The sequence below is a fragment of the Rhamphochromis sp. 'chilingali' genome (assembly GCF_963969265.1).
Source record: "Rhamphochromis sp. 'chilingali' genome assembly, chromosome: 22".
Classification (NCBI taxonomy): Eukaryota; Metazoa; Chordata; class Actinopteri; order Cichliformes; family Cichlidae; genus Rhamphochromis; species Rhamphochromis sp. 'chilingali'.
This window is the reverse complement of record NC_137950.1, coordinates 15,808,601-15,821,452: the sequence shown is the minus strand read 5'-3', so window position 1 is coordinate 15,821,452 and position 12,852 is coordinate 15,808,601.

The following is a 12,852-nucleotide window of genomic DNA, read 5'->3' as shown; positions in this document are numbered from 1 at the left end:
TCTTCCTTGGGGGGCTCAACCCGGGGTAGCGGTCATGTCCGGTTGGGGGCTCTGTTGGCTCTCAGGTGACTGTTTCCTCGCGGCTGCGTGCAGCGGGGCTAGGGGAGGGTCTGTGCTGACGGACGTGGGTTACTGACCTGGTAGCCTGGCTGGCCCTGGGTGGGTCCGGGATGGGCGTGAGGTTCTGGGGGCGCTCCGTCTCTGGGCTGGGGCCCGGGCCGGGCCTCGGGGGCTTGGATCCTGGTTGGTGTGTTGCCGGGGTTGTGGGCGGGTGGGTGCATGGGGGCCCGGCCCTGGAGCAGGGTGCCGCCGGTGCGTCGAACCGCCTGGGGGGCTCTTCAACTGGTGGGGGAGATGGTCACATCTTGCAGGAGCTTTCCTCTCTTCAGGAACTCTCTCTGCAGGAGGGGGAGATACAGGAGAGGTGGAGGAAGATCTCAGCCTGGGCGTTTACTGTCTTATGTAGTCTGGAAGATGAGTGGATGGTGGGGTGGGTGCAGTTTTCTCTGTGGTGGGGTTGGGTGGACTGTCCCGGGCTCTGTGGGGCCGGGAGGCGCTGCTGCACTGGGCCCCGGTCTGGATGGGCCTGGGCCCCCTTTCCCTGGCGGGTCGCGGAGTGTGGGAGTGCCTACTGGGGTCAGCGGGGGAGCTGGCCCCAGTAGCGGGGGAGCTGGCCCCAGGGAGGGGTTACCTGCCCCTCCCTTCCTTCCCTCCCCATCTCCAGCTGCCTCTCTCTTCCCGCTCCACCACAACCACCCACACATGCAGGGCCTTGGAGTAGGGGTATGTCACCAGGGTGCAGAGGAGGCTACCCCCCCCCCCCCCCCCCTCTGTCTCCTTCTGGCTGCCTCTGCCTCAATTTTATCCCACAACTTAGACATTCACATTATTCACACTCTCATTACACATACATATAGGATCTTGGGGTTGGGCACAATCACGGAGTCCAAATTACCATCAGGGTGTATACCTCACCCCTGGCGTCGTTGCCCACCTCTCAATTTTAAATACACTTAGACATTGAGGGCTATCAGGAGGGACTATGCGCTTACCTGCTGCTCTCTGGCAGGTAGCTCCATGCCCTCCTGGGTTTTAATTGCACCTTAGAACACACATGCATCAACACTACAATGAGCAGGTGGAGGGAGGTTTGGAGTCTTCTCCCACCCCCATTCTCTGCGGCCTGCTGGAGCGGGAGGGGTAGGTGGAGTTGGCCGTCCGACTGCGGTCTGGAGTGTGGGGCCTCCCTGCTGCTACGGAGTCGGGGTGGTCTGCCTCTCCCCACCGCAGGGAAAAGGGTAACACCACCTGGGTCTGGGTGCAGTTCCCCCCTCCAGGGGCAAGGGTACCTAGACCCGGTTTGTAGAGTACGCTTGGGGAGTGTGATTGTGTGTACAGCGTCTCTTTATGTCTGTCTCCACGTTGGTTGAGTGTGGAGTAAGTGTATATGAGAGCATGAGGGGGGGGAATGGATGTTTGTGTCTGTGTGTGCCTGTATGTCTGTGTCTATATGTCAGGTTGGGTATCAGACGCCACCTCTCTGGGGACACCTCAGGCCCTCCAAGGTTTGGAGGCCTATCTCCACCTACCACCACTTCCCCTGCCGGTGGCGGACTCCCTCAGGTGTCGGTGCGTTGGTGGTTCCTTGTGTCTGGGGGTGGGCGTCCAGGTACACACCGGCTCACTCCTTGGCGGCCGCTTATCGGGGCCTGGAGCCTGGGGCTCGCTCGGGCCCCTTCGGGGGTGGGGTGCCCCCGGCCTCTCGGCCTGGGGCTCGGTCACTCAGGCACAGCTGGCGGCCGGCGGAGCTCACGGGCGCGTCACTGCAACTCCCCCTGGCTTCTGCTCCGCGGCTGCTGAGTGAACCCTCATCTGGGACTCTCCTCAGCTCTTACTGGAACAGTGGCGCGGCTGCCCCTCTGTTGGTCTTCCATGGTTTCTTGTGTTCTGGGGGCCTCTGGATGTCTGGAGTTTTGATCTCCTCCATACCTGCTTCACACCCTGGAGGACGGGGCTGTGGCCCCCCCACACTCCCTAGCAGATCGTTACATGGAGAAACCTTTGGAATACAAGCGCGCTGATCCACACAGGTATGCACATGGGTGTTCACTGCTCGTAGACCCAAATTACACCTTTCTTGGCTGCTACTTCGAAGCACATCTGTCCTGCGTGCTGCACAACAACATTGAATATTTAGTATTTACTGCTGTTTACACTTAGCTAGATTAATGCGATGGTGTTGTGTTTAGTATGTTGCTTTGTTTTGTTTTTTTTTTTTGCCTTTTTTTGCTTGTTTTCTATTCTTCTCTCAACAGGTGATCCAGGAGATTTTTATTTTTTTTCTCCCCCCCTTTCTCACTGTCCCTCTCCCCTTCTGTTTTTCCTTTCCTTCCTCTTTCTTTCTCCCTTTCCTATCTCTCACTCATGTCTGTCCCGTCTGTAACATCTGAAAATAAAATATAATAAATAATAAAAACAAAGATCGACCAAATGGACCAATACGGCAATGCCACGATGATCCATTTGGCAAAGTAAATCCATTGGGTATCCTTGTTGGTCTTCAGACAACAATTCTGATGGCTAAAGAACCAAATGGGACAGGCGAGACAAAAAAACAAAAAACAAAAAAACAAACTACGAAATGGGTATATACCCAGTTAAAAAGACATTGGATGGGTTTACGCTTGATATGAATTATTGTTGTTCTTTGTGTAAGTTATACATTGAAAGTATGATCTCTGTTACATAACCTGGTGACAGAAATTATAAATGTAGCAATGTGCTTGTCTTTTGTTTTTCAGTCACAGAGTTCAGTCACTAGATACATATGTTTTAGTGAGGTCAACTTGACAAGTACTGTAAATATATCAACAGGTTCATCAGCACATGGTATTGTAATAGAGTTAGGCTGTTGTGGTTTTCTAGCTGTGGAAAACAGAAACCGGAATCTGCAGTGATGTTGTTAGAGATGTTTTGCATATCATTATTGTTATGGGATGTGTAGATAAGCAGTAATAAATATGTCAAGACGATCACCTTATTTTCTTTAGTCTTTTTATCTCTACAGGTGCCCTGGATGAGGCTGTGGACTACATCCAAGACCTGGAAGCCAGGTTGGAAGAAGAAGCCCTGCCATCTCCTGTCCTCTTCCGCAGATATCGGTCATCTGATGACCTAACAGGATTCTACACTAAATTTCCATCTGACAGTGTCTTCGGGAGGTTTTAGGAGTCCATCTGCTTATTGACAGTGGGCTAGACTAAACAAAGAAAACTGGTGAGGAAGCCTGCCTAGAACCCTCACGCCACGCCATTAATAGATGAGTTTCTGATGGACTCTTTGAGGGGTGTTCATGGAGCTGCTGACATGTTTATTGTGAGCAATGCCAAATTGCCATCACCTGGACCAATTATCTATTCATTCATCATGCTGTCCTTCCTTCCTATCTGGATCGGCAGGGAAAAGGTCAAGGCCACTATGCCCCTCAAATTCCAGAGATGCTGCCAGAATGTGACTGTCATGCTAGACTGCCTGGCGATCGCACAGGAGACATCCTCTTCTCTGACCTTAAAGTCACAAACATTCTCCAATTGCAAGATCAGGATGACTCTGAAAGGGCTGATGGGTGTTTCTCCCAGTGGGTTGGAATTCATCTCACCTCTGTATACTGTCTGCATCTCTGATAAGGAGATGACAAGCATCAGTGGAGTGCTTCCCTGGCTGGAGCCAGGAGACCAAGACGTGGCAGACAAAGGACTCCTTATTCAAGACCTCCTTGCTGATGTTGGAGCTAAACTTTTCATTCCACTTTTTAAACGTTCAGGGCATTTCAGCAAGCTTCACACACTTACAGTGATTGAAAATATTAATCAGATCCTCCTTTTTTTTATGAATTAATGAATGTTATGTAAATAAGTCAGGGTTCTGTAAACATCAAATCCAAAGACTTCCTGAGCCCTATTTGCAATTGTTATATATTATATGAATATTATATTGAATCCCACGTTTTTCTCCTTGAACATTTCACTTCAAGAACTCATTTGACTTCAAGGATTTGATTAGCAAAACAATTCTGGATCCAACTCTTTGCCCTTTTACAGTGGGATCAAAGTTTGGGCAACCTTTTTAATAGTCATTATTTTCCTGTATAAATCGTTGGTTGTTACAATAAAAGATGTCAGTAAAATATATCATATAGGAGACACACACACAGTGATATTTGAGAAGTGAAATGAAGTTTATTGGATTTACAGAAAGTGTGCAATAATTGTTTAAACAAAATCAGGCAGCTGCATAAATTTGGGCACTGTTGTCATTTTATTGATTCCAAAACCTTTAGAACTAATTATTGGAACTCAAATTGGCTTGGTAAGCTCAGTGACCCCTGACCTACATACACAGGTGAATCCAATAATAAGAAAGAGTATTTAAGGGGGTTAGTTGTAAGTTTCCCTCCTCTTTTAATTTTCTCTGAAGAGTAGCAACATGGGGGTCTCAAAACAACTCTCAAATGACCTGAAGACAAAGATTGTTCACCATCATGGTTTAGGGGAAGGACACAGAAAGTTGTCTCAGAGATTTAAGCTGTCTGTTTCCACAGTTAGGATCATATTGAGAAAATTGAAGACCACAGGCTCAGTCAAGTTAAGGCTCGAAGTGGCAGACCAAGAAAAATCTCAGATAGACAGAAGCAACGAATGGTGAGAACAGTCAGAGTCAACCCACAGACCAGCACCAAAGACCTACAACATCATCTTGCAGCAGATGGAGTCACTGTGCATCGTTCAAGCATTCGGCACACTTTACACAAGGAGATGCTGTACGTGAGAGTGATGCAGAGGAAGCCTTTTCTCTGCCCACAGCGCAAACAGAGTCGCTTGAGGTTTGCTAAAGCACATTTGGACAAGCCAGCTTCATTCTGGAATAAGGTGCTGTGGACTGATGAAACTAAAATTGAGCTATTTGAGCATAACAAGGGGCGTTATACATGGAGGAAAAAGAACACAGCATTCCAAGAAAAACATCTGCTACCTACAGTAAAATATGGTGGTGGTTCCATCATGCTGTGGGGCTGTGTGGCCAGTGCAGGGACTGGGAATCTTGTCAAAGTTGAGGGACACATGGATTCTACTCAGTATCAGCAGATTCTGGAGACCAATGTCCAGGAATCAGTGACAAAGCTGAAGCTGCACCGGGGCTGGATCTTTCAACAAGACAACGACCCGAAACACTGCTCAAAATCCACTAAGGCATTCATGCAGAGGAACAAGTACAACGTTCTGGAACGGCCATCTCAGTCCCCAGACCTGAATATTATTGAAAATCTGTGGTGTGAGTTAAAGAGAGCTGTCCATGCTCGGAAGCCATCAAACCTGAATGAACTAGAGATGTTTTGTAAAGAGGAATGGTCCAAAATACCGTCAACCACAATCCAGACTCTCATTGGAACCTATAGGAAGCATTTAGAGGCTGTAATTTCTGCAAAAGGCGGATCTACTAAATATTGATTTCATTTCTTTTTTTGTGGTGCCCAAATTTATGCAGCTGCCTGATTTTGTTTAAACAATTATTGCACACTTTCTGTAAATCCAATAAACTTCATTTCACTTCTCAAATATAACTGTATGTGTCTCCTATATGATATATTTAACTGACATTTTTTTATTGTAACAACCAACAATTTATACAGGAAAATAATGACTATTAACAAGGTTGCCCAAACTTTTGCATCCCACTGTATTTCACCCTGTGGTTCATTTTGAAGCTGTTTACTCATTTTAGTATTTATATCAAACAATTAAATAATATCCAAATTTTTAACAGCAACTGATTCACAGTTAACCAACAGTAAGTTGTATTTCTGGAAATATCACCTAAAGCACCTGAAAAAGTTAAAAACTGATAAACAGATAAATAAAACATGTATAAAAGCATAGCAAGATACAAATCCATGTAACTTATTCTTCATCTCAGCAATGAATGTGTCCTCATGCCACACTTTCCACAGTTAAATCTGTATATCAGTATGCAGTCCTGTATCTGAACCTGTCACCTTGAGGTGAACCCCCTTGGAAACAACATATTTTGATGCTGCTCTTTACCTCAACAAGTCCAAATTTAGTTGACCCGTACATCTAGAGTGGCCCCAAGAATCTATGAATCGTACGAGCAGCACATTAACCCACATCAGTTTGTCACAGTCTTTATGTCAGACACCACAAGCCCACCGCGCTTCATGGCTGCAGTTTGCTTTGTGGAGCAATCAAAATTGGTTAGTGTAGTTATGCCCACACTGGACATAACTGCAGACTGCTGCCTCATTCCATTCTCAACCTCTCAGAACATTTGTGGCGATAATTGCAGGCTCTGGAGATTCTTAAGCTGATGGAAATTTGGGCCAAAGTGGAGCTTAGAAAAACTGTGTTGCATTGAAGGAAGTGGTGGAGGAGGAGGTCACAGGACTTATGGGTGGGTGAGCTACTTTGGACAGGCCGATTCCATCTCAGACAACCCATCTAACACAACCACGATGAGACGCCAGGGCTGAACCTGGCTTAATCTGGCTCCAGATGCCATCATATCAGGCTCAGGTAGTGGTCCTAGACATAAGGAGAGCATAAATACACAAGGCATTCATAATTCATAACTCAGTTACTAATAACATAAAAGTTCTATACACACAAGTGATTCGTTTTTACAGCGTTACGTTATTTTGTACTCTAGTGTAATGCCTTCCAGCTCTGCTCTAACAAACACTGTTTTGTAGCTAATAATAATCTTTTTATGAGTGTTAAACTGTACTGGATGGCTGTTCATAAGCATTTAAATCTTAGCAATTGAAATTTGAATTTACCAATAATGTTAGTCGCAACCAGAAACCTGAAAACCTCTTGAAGTAGGAACACTCTCACAAAGCAACATTCACACAGTCAAAGAGCTCAGAGAGCTCTTGCTTGCTGATTTTAGTCTTTGCTTTACAAGCTCACAGACGAGTTCAGGATGGCTTCCCTTAAAAGTTAAAATAAAAAGGCAGTTAGTCTCTAATCTGAACTGAAGGTATGTGATTATAATTTATAGCACGTCTGTTCTTCAATCATGCAGAAATACTAACTCTAAACTTTAACTAGCGTTGTTATAATCCAGCCATAATCTGATTTAACCTAAAACCACCTCTATTTTTGGTGTTTGCCATCTGTGTAAGCCACTCGTGACGAGCCAGAAAAGGAGGAACAGCCGACATACAGAGCTGTGAATAGTGTGAGGTCTGGTACGGGAATGCAGAACATGCATGTGGTTGCAGAACCCTTTACCGGCTGCATAAAAAGGCTGTTTTTATGTTTCAGGTTAAATTCAAGTCGTACTTGTGCTGTTGCATCACTTTCAGGAATAACGTGACACTGTAACTGCCCCTGTTGTCTAATACCTTTGCTTATAGTATGTACGGCAGCTCAAGACTTATTCTTATGGATTGCTTTTAACCAGTAGATATTACTATGTTTTAATTTTATGTTTATTACTTCTGACTGTTGTTGTGAAATACTTTGTGATCCTTATCCAAAAAGGCTCTGAAAGCAGGTTTTTTGTTTTGTTTTGTTTTTTAAACTTTGATGTCTGTAGAGAGCAGGTTTACTTTTGCGTCTATGAGAACATCATTCAATTCATATCTGAATGCATAATGGACTGCACTGACAGTCATCAGCCCGAGGCTCAGCTCTGTGCAAACCCGATCAATACAAAGGCCAATTCAACCCCCCAAAAGTCCCCACATCGCCTGCTCTCTTCAGTGCATCAGCAGGGAAGCGAATAATGCTCTTATTAATGGGGATGAGCAAACACGTTTTACAAAAATGTAAATGCACAGACATTGTGCCAGACTGAACTGTGGCCATCAGAGCACACGTATGGACAAAATTTTGACATAGATGTATGTATACCTTTAATGTGTCACTGACAAGGTGGAATTCCTGCTTGAATACTTGTTTTGGTTCAAAAATTCACAATGAATGAACTTCATTCACTGTGGATGTTGTAGCAATGTGGGTAAACCTCGTGATAAGACATATTTAGTCATAATAGTTTTCAGATGAATGTCTAATGAAGGAAGTAAGCAGGCTGGAAATGTTAAAAAGAAAAAAATCATGCGTGTTTTGGTTATTTTTTACACGAGGAGTGTGGTGTGGAGATGTTTATTGACTTTTTTTCTATGAGATGTGGCAGCTAGTGAACAGGGGCTTGATTGAGGGTGTACAATCAAGACAGAGCAGAGTACCCAGATCAGATCAATACTGTGCAGATGAGGGAGTCTCGTGGGAAGAAGCTGGGTTTGTTGCCATCTGGGCTCCCTAAAAAGATCCACTTTAACACAAGTTTAATCATTTGATCCCCACAGAAGGCACACAATGAAATTAAGAGTATCTGCACAGGCTCAATTCATGCTTCACATGATGATGGTGTTTTGTTGATTTAGACTGAAAAGCATGATGTAACAGGGAAGTACTGCAGTGCTCTGAAGGTCTCCTCACAAAACACAACTTGATATCACTCCCATATTGGTGTGAGTGCTCTCAGAGTAATTCGAGGGCTTGCTTGGCTCATCATATGATGCCTCTCCAGCTATTACAGTACATTAGAAGGAAAGCTTGCAACCAGACTGTGGAGCTCATCTCCAGGATGTTTGTACTTCTGTGCTGCTGCTAATGTAGGAATGACAGGTGCTCTCCTCTTCTCAGGTGGTGCTGGTGGAGAAAAACAGCGAATGTGTAGTTAGTTAGCGTGTGTTTGGGAGCTGGAGGAAGACGCACGGGTGTCCTGGACGGGTGGTCCAGGAGACATTTGCTGTCCCGTCTCAGGTTCCAAAAAGAGCATTCTGTTCCTGGCCCTGCAGAAAAACTGTGCATCGTTGTGTATCTGAATCTAGATCTTTGTCTCTGTTCATGTCACAAACTGAAAGCATTTTCTTTTCTTTTTCTTTTTTTTTTTCCACACAAGCACATTTCATAATCCTCTATTTTTTTTACACCAAAAATAACACAGACAACCAAATTTTAACTTGACTGGTTACAGTTCTCTCTAACTCATTATGATGTACATTTCTGCAAAAATGAAAAAGACGTGTACTGGGCAAGAAGTATTAAAAAAACATGGATGATTACTCGTTGGATGCAAAACGAGGCCCAAATGTACAAGAACTGGCAGCTGGTGGTCCAAAACCAGAAAAAGAACCAGAACACCCAAAAAATGAGATGAAAAAAAAGAAAGAAACTAAAGCAAAGAAAGGAGGAGGTAAGGAGGGAACTGTGAACTAACCGAACACGTGTAAAACTAAGCTGAGAAGTAAAGAAATCAATGAAAAACTGCATAGAAAACAAACACGGACCCACAATGCAAGTGAACCTTTCGGAACAAAACAGGCGATATAAAGAATAATCAAAAATGTAACAGCAACACAATTAAAATGATCATAAATGAACTCAGCACAGCTTCTATTTTTTCATCTTTTTTCCACGTTGACTGTCTTTGAAATCATCAAGCATTTTACAACATCTTTTTTTAACATGTCTTTCAATATTTTTGTTCCTTTTCTGTTTAATAATTTATATCACTCATAAATCCCCTTATTAAATGTGGTACCGGTGGGTTAAGCCCCCTTTAAATAGCCAACAGAAGGTTTAATCTCCTATTAAAGTGGGTGGTTGAGGCATTCTTCCTCTGAGTGCAGCTGATATAAGTGGTCTTCATGTTAGCACAAAGAAACTATTTCTGTGTTTGATTTTTTTGGGTGGAACAAGTTCTGATTGTATTCACAAACTACAGAGAGCATGCTGTAAATTTGATCTAGCTACTTTGGCCTTCATCATGGATTTTCTTTCTTTCTCTTTGTGTGTTTCACTGTTTCTCTCACCCTCTTTTCTCCCTGTCTTTGATTCATGCATTATTTATCTCTCAGAGCAAACCAGCTTCCTCCCCCACCCCCCCAGCCCCTCATGTCCCCACTGCCCTCCTGTTCTATATAAATCACAGTCACTTTCAATTGATATGTAAGATGAAACCATCACTCCCATTTCTTAAACATATTCAAAACTAGGAGTTTAAGTTTCTCAGGCGTACTTTCTGGTTTGCCTTTTATGTTCATCATGGCATAGATTCAACAAGGTGCTGGAAATATTCCTCCGAGATTTTTGTCCATACTAACATGTCAGCATCAGTTGCTGCAGATTTGTCAGCTGTGACTCTCATTCCGGTACATCCCAGAGGTGCTCTATTGGACTGAGATCTGGTGACCTGCTGGAAGGAGCCATTAGATGATCCATACACTGTGGTCATTAAGTGATGGACATGATCAGCAACAATATTTAGGTCGGCTGTGCTGATCAAACAACACTCAGCTGGTGCTAAAGGGGTCCAAAGAGTGCCAAGAAAAAATCCCCAGACACTTAAATCACCACGAGCAGCCTGAACTGTTCGGGACAGGATGGATCCATGCCTACCGACTGAATGCTGACGCAGCTGATAGGAGAGACACCCAGTGTGGTCTTCTGCTGTTGTAGTCTATCTACTTCAATGTATTGTGCATTCAGAGATGCTTGTCTGCATACCTTGGTTGTAACGAGTAGTTGTTTGAGTTGTTTTTGCCGTTTTATGACCTCAATGCAGTCTGGCCGTTATTCTCTGACTTCTGGCATCAAAAAGGCATTTTCACCTGGAGAACCGTTGCTTGCTAGATATTTTTTCTTTTTCAGACCACCCTCTGTAAAACTTAGAGATCGTTTTGTGGGAAAATCTCAGTAAATCAACAGAAATATTCAGGCCGCTCTGACTGGCACCAACAACCAAAGTCACTTAAATCCCCTTTCTTCCTCATTCTGGTGCTCAGCTTTAACTTTAGCAGGTCGTGTCTGACCATGTCTTCGTGCTTAGATGCTTTGGGCTGCTGCCATGTGATTGGCGGATTAGACTTTTATATTTTCATAATAACTTTTAACATGGATATTAAAGTCAGTACAAGAACAGATCTGCACACATTGCAACATCATTACATAATATTTTCCAACTGTGAAGTCAAAGAGTTCATGTTGATGAATATGGCCTTTACCGTGATCAATACCTACACTGGGAGATTAGTGAGACCAGTACTTCAACTTTTATTATTTATTAATGAGCTGTTTGCATTACAAAATTTTAAAAAAGAGTTTCGCCAAAAGGAGTGTGAGAGCTAAACTACTTACTCTTAAATGAATAATCTCAATTATGCTCCCTAATGAGCTTTATTACAATTCTGGGAACCATACTGGATGAGTCACAAGTATACTTCAATGCCTTTTAACTTGTCAAATGTTGAGTCAAGTGAACCCGATTAAAAAAGAAAGCTACAATACAATTTATTTTGCTTCGGGGATTTGAAGTAAGTGAGGATATTGCACAAACATCTACTTACAGAACTCATAAACATCTCTGCCATTACTGAAGCCTGTTCTGCTGCTACAGCGCTTTAAACAAGTATTGTCACGATTTGAATCCATCATTTTTTTTTTTTTTTTTGCCTCAGGTGTCTCCAGCAGTACATCACCTCTTACGCATAAAGGCAGCAGTGTTTCTGAGAAGAGCAATCCTCTCATTCCACTTTTCTCCAGATGATAAATAATTTAATATGAGTTTTAAATAGGTCACATAAAAAAAAGAAGTGATTTTCATGTGATGTGATAGAGTCAGACTCACTGTGCATCGTGCGCCACATTCAGCCCACGTTGATCATAATTGGGCTGGACCCGTAATGTGCCATTGTGACTCTTTTGGCATAAATTGTAAGAAACAAATGTGTTACATTGCAGAAACGGTTCTGGTAGCTCATTGCCTAGACTGTCCTGTAATTAGAAAACAGAAAGTTCTTGTTAGTTTACAGACAATGCCTCATTTAAAAAATACACCGTGCACGGACTGTAAACAAAAATAAAAAATAAATAAACAAAACAAAACAAAAAAACAACAGAAATTTCTACAGTAGTGAAAAAAGGTTTCTGTTAATTGCTGATGTATTACTCTGTTGTAATATATATATATATATATATATATATATATATATATATATATATATATATATATATATATATATATATATATATACAGGCCCCTGCACGGTATGTACCACCGGCAGATAGAGGAGGTGGCTGATATCCAGAAATCCTACCAGTGGCTGGACAAAGCTGGACTGAAAGACAGCACAGAGGCACTAATCATGGCAGCACAAGAACAAGCTCTGAGTACAAGATCCATAGAGGCTGGGGTCTATCACACCAGGCAAGACCCCAGGTGCAGGCTGTGTAAAGATGCCCCAGAGACAATCCAGCACATAACAGCAGGGTGCAAGATGCTAGCAGGCAAGGCATACATGGAACGCCATAACCAAGTGGCCGGCATAGTGTACAGGAACATCTGTGCCGAGTATAACCTGGAAGTCCCGAGGTCAAAATGGGAGATGCCCCCAAGGGTGGTGGAGAATGACCGAGCTAAGATCCTGTGGGACTTCCAGATACAGACGGACAAAATGGTGGTGGCTAACCAACCGGACATAGTGGTGGTAGACAAACAGAAGAAGACGACGGTAGTGATCGATGTAGCGGTTCCGAATGACAGCAATATCAGGAAGAAGGAACACGAGAAGCTGGAGAAATACCAAGGGCTCAGAGAAGAGCTCGAGAGGATGTGGAGGGTGAAGGCAACGGTGGTCCCCGTGGTAATCGGAGCACTAGGTGCGGTGACTCCCAAGCTAGGCGAGTGGCTCCAGCAGATCCCGGGAATAACATCGGAGATCTCTGTCCAGAAGAGCGCAGTCCTGGGAACAGCTAAGATACTGCG